At 37.5% G+C, this 4,792-nt stretch overlaps 1 pseudogene across 1 annotated transcript; it reads right to left on the bottom strand.

Moving 5' to 3' along the window:
* Positions 1–2,438: 2,438 nt before the first annotated feature.
* On the bottom strand, positions 2,439–4,257 carry LOC308437562 (heat shock cognate 71 kDa protein-like; annotated as a pseudogene). Its single transcript has one exon. The product of its transcript is annotated as a heat shock cognate 71 kDa protein-like (transcript).
* Between the last annotated feature and the right edge of the window lie 535 nt (positions 4,258–4,792).

Here is a 4,792-nt window from a genome sequence, read left to right as displayed (position 1 = left end):
AAATAATGGATAAAAAGAAGAAGAACCACACAATTTTCTCTGAGCTTTTCCAAGCAAGGCTTTTAGAATTGGGATCTACATTTAATGCCAGGGGATAAGAAGGATGTGACAGATAAAGATATGGCGGTCCTGCTGCATAGGAAGGAAGTGAGGTGCTTCCTGTGACAAGCAGCTTATGTCCTCAGGAAGGGCAACTTATTTGAGAGAACTTGGATATTTGAGGATGTGAAAAAGTCAGGTAGAATTACCTGGAGGTTGAAGCACAGATTTCAAGAAAAGTTATTTCAAACGTCTAGGAATTTATCTTCAGTCATAAGAGTCCTTAAACTAGAATAGCTTGAGCTTACTTACATTTATGATTATGAATTTAAAAAAAATATTGTAAGGAGTTATGAGAATTAGGTATATGTAAATTAATTATCTATTAGTTAATTCCAAGCAAGGAAGTCTTGTATATTAGAGTCTTTTTAATGTAATATATTTGTATTCTAAATTTGTGATCTTACAAGATACAAAATCACTAAGAAAAGCCATTGTTAGGTTAGAGCCTTTACTCAGACGTGTATAGTTATTACCAAAATTAAAAGATTCTAATTTTCACAAGTACTAAGAATTTTAGGGGACAGATAAAAGTAGAGCAGTCATCCTTTGATGCATTTATTGAAACACACTTGATTCGTTATCATTTCTGCACATTCACCTATCTGGTATGAAGCCTGAACGCTTTCCTGAAGGTTGGTAGGTTTCTTTGGGCCCCATGAGTCTTTTACATTTTCTTGGCTAATTGTTACTTTGTGAAGACATTAGATATCTCCATTCACACTTAAACCTCGACTATTTCTCTCCCTTTGCCTTGCTTACCTGATTTTTTCTGGTACTCTTAACTTTTCTCGCCCATCAACTTACCTTCAACTCTACTATGCAGTCAGGATTTTCTGCATACAAAACAAGAAACAATGGAACTCTACTTGACAGTTCTCCAAGGGACTGATAGTTCCAAGTATCATGCATACCTTCTGATTTAAAAGAGCAGATGAGCCATGTGACTTATGTTGCGTTTAAACTCAGGTGAAGAAATCATAAGGTGATGTACGCAGGGTTGGCCTAAAATATCAGTCTATGAACTAGACATTTTCTTCGCTCCCTGACTTTTTGATTCCTAAGATCATGGAGTGGGTGATAGACAAGAAAATTTGACACTGGATGAAACATTATAAAATCACAGCGATGTTTTATAAAAGATACAGTTGCTATAAAATGGAACAGTTTTAATTATGTGATCAGTCTTATTCTCAAATAACATACTTTAAAGATTTGATAACCTACATTTAGTAATGTTATTCAAAATTTTGGAAATACTTCATTATTATAATGTATGTAAAAATAAACACTTAGAAACCAATAGTCAACAAAATGGAAAGGAATTATCTTATTCAGGACAAAGAAAATCTAGGGGCCCAGCAATAGGACATGGGCACACTTACCACAAAGACAAATACCTCTCTCCTCTTAAGCTTTCCAAAATATTCCATACATTTGTAGGAGTCTGGTTATCATTAGTACAGTAAAAGATTGATTTAGTTAGAAGTCAGATTTGTAAGAAATTCAGGAGTAGCTTTCTAAATTCTTCCATTTAAGAAAACTCTCTTCAATTGCATTGAAATTAAGTTTAAGACTCATTGGTTTTATTGAAATAAGGCTTTGCCTATGTATCTTAGACTAACATGAGAAACAATCCTTGTGCCTCAGACTTTCAGGTGTTGTAACTATTGATATGAGAGACCCAGTACATCTTATTTTTCTTTAAGTACTTAATTATATGTTTACAAACACAGATATGTACATATTCCAATAAGAGTTACCCGATCATATTTATATGTTAATATAAACAAGCAGGTATTCATATTTCATCTATAAAATATAGTTTTAGTGATATTTTACCTGAGAGATAAGAGTAGATATATCTCAAAAATTTGATGACAATTGCTTACAAAATTTTAATGCACAAACAATAATATTAAGAATGTTTAGAAGTACAAAAGGTTTTATATTCTTGGCTTTCTATAACTAATGATTAGTGTGCTTCATAAAGTAATTAGTTCCTAATATATATTGTTTGACTATAAAGGATAATAGCAGAAATGTATCTAAATTAATTAAAATTCACAGAGTAAATATGTTTACTTGTATTACTTTGTGTAGAATATTACAATATAATTTTAGCACCTATTTAAATAGTTTTATTATTTCATGTTCCTTGTTTTGGGTCCCTGTGGAACAATGATATACCCTTTACTTGGACTGACTTAATCCATCTCTTCAGTGGTGGGACTTGTAGAAGTACCACCAGATGGAGGAGCTCCACCACCAGGGAAGCCACCAAGCATTCCTCCAGGCATGCCTCCAGCACTCTATTACAGCTTAGGAATAATAGGGTTTCAGACATTCTCCTGTTCTTTCTGCTGATGTTCAAATTCTTCCTTCCCTGCAGTCTGGTTTTTCCCCAGCCAGCTGATGATGTCATTGCACTTATCAAGAATCTTCTGTGTGTCCTCATCATTCATCTTGTCTTGAAGTTTCTCATCTTCAACAGTTGCTCTCATGTTGAAGGCGTAAGACTCCAATGATTTCTTGTAGAAAACCTTATCTCTCCGCTTGTCATCCTCAGCCTTGTACTTCTCAGCTTCTTGGACCATGTGCTGAATATCCTTCTTATTCAAGTGGCCCTTGTCATTGGTGATGGTGATCTTATTCTTCTTTCCTGGGCTCTTATCTATAGCAGAAACATTTAGGATGCCATTACCACCAATGTCAAAACTAACACCAATCATTGGAACTCCATGGGGTGCTGGAGGTATGCCTGTGAGCACAAACTTTCCGAGTAGGTTGTTGTCCTTGATTATGGCCCTTTTATCTTCATACCCCTGGATGATTCCACTCAGCTGCTTGTCAGGGTAGGTGGTGAAAGTCTATGTCTGTTTAGTAGGAATGGTGATATTGCACTTGATTAGGTCAGTCATGACTCCCCTGGCAGTCTCAATACCAAGGGAAAGAAGAGTGAAATCCAAGAGCAGCAGATCCTGAACATCCTCAGACTTGTTTTCAGATAGAATGGCTGCCTAGACAGCTACACCATAGGAAACAGCTTCATCAGGGTTAATGCTCTTATTCAGGTTTTTTTCCCCTGAAGAATTCTTACAGAAATTTCTGAGTCTTGGAGATTCTGGTAGAACCACCCACCAAGACAATATCATGGATCTGTCACTTGTCTAGTTTGGAATCTATAAGGGTGTCTCTACGGGGTCCAGTTTGTCACAAAACAGGTCAGGATTTAATTGGACCCCAAATTGAGCCCAAGTAATGGAGATATAGAAGTCAATTCCCTCATAGAGACAATTAATCTCAATACTGACCTGGGTGTCAGAGCATAGGGTATACTTGGCCCGCTCACAGGCAGTGCAGAGATACCAGACAGCTCTCTTGTTCTCACTGATGTCCTTCATGTGCTCTGGTTTAACCTCTGAAGAAAGAAGTTGGCCGTTAAGTTGTCAATGCCTTCTCCACCTAAGTGGTTGTTTCCAGCTTTTGATTTCACCTTAAAAATTCCATTCTTAATTGTGATGATTGACATATCAAAAGCACGACCTCCCAAGTCGAAAACCAACACAGTCATTTCAGCTCCAACCTTCTTTTCTAAGCCATAAGCAGTAGCAGAGGCAGTTGGTTCACTGATAATTCGAAGTACAATGAGCCCAGCAATGGTACCAGCATCTTTTGTTGCCTGCTGCAGAGAGTCATTGAAGGAAGCTGGCACTGTGACCTCGGCATTGCTAACAGTCTTTACCAGGTGGGTTTCTGCAATTTTCATCATCTTTGTGAGAACCGTTGAGGAAACTTCCTCTGGGTAAAAAGTTTTTGTCTCTCCTTTTTATTCAACTTGGACCTTGGGTCTGCCTGCATCATTCACCACCACAAAAGACCAATCATTGCTTCATATCTGACTGAACAACAGCATCATCAAACCTAAGTCCTATCAGATGTTTGGTGTCAAAAACAGTGTTGGTGGGGTTCATTGCAACCTGATTCTTGGCCGTATTCCCAATTAATGGTGTAAGTGAAAGAAACATAACTCAGCTTGGTGTAGTTACCTTGTCATTGGCAATTATAAACCTTTCTATGCTGGAAGAGAGTCACACAGGAGTAGGTGGCTTCAAGATCAATGCCAACTCTGGGTTCCTTAAAAAAGGTTACCTGCATGTAGGCCCATGTTTGCAAACTATGAGACCACAAAAATCTCTGAGAGCTGACTCAAAACTACTAGAATTCTTCTGGTAATATTCACAAATAAAGTCTCCACATCTTATTCCATTTTTTCTAAACAAAATTATCCTAAATACTTAGCAAGTTAAATGTAAATGTTTATTGTGGCATATAGTACATAATTTCTTCAAATGCTTATATTTCTTTGGGATGTAACTTTCTCAAGGCTTTTTTTTTTTGTTATTTAGAGTAATGTATGCATCTCCCTTGCTCACTCTCACTCCCACCCCCCTCTGTGTGCATGTACGGTGTGTGTGTGTGTGTGTGTGTGTGTGTGTGTGTGCACAGGTGTGTGGATACCAGAAGTATCCAGTGTTCTCCTCGGTTATCAATGAGGTCAATCAGGCTGGGCCATGGATTCGAGATGTCTTCACAGCACTGCTTCTCAGCTCTGGGATTACAGCAGTATCCAAGCTCATCACTGTGTCTGGCTCTTCATATTTGTGATGAGGACCCTAAATCAAAATTTTGT

Source organism: Micromys minutus, assembly GCF_963924665.1.
Source record: "Micromys minutus genome assembly, chromosome: 26".
In the NCBI taxonomy this organism is placed as follows: Eukaryota; Metazoa; Chordata; class Mammalia; order Rodentia; family Muridae; genus Micromys; species Micromys minutus.
The sequence above is the reverse complement of the archived record's forward strand: the minus strand, read 5'-3'. Positions and strand labels throughout refer to the sequence as shown.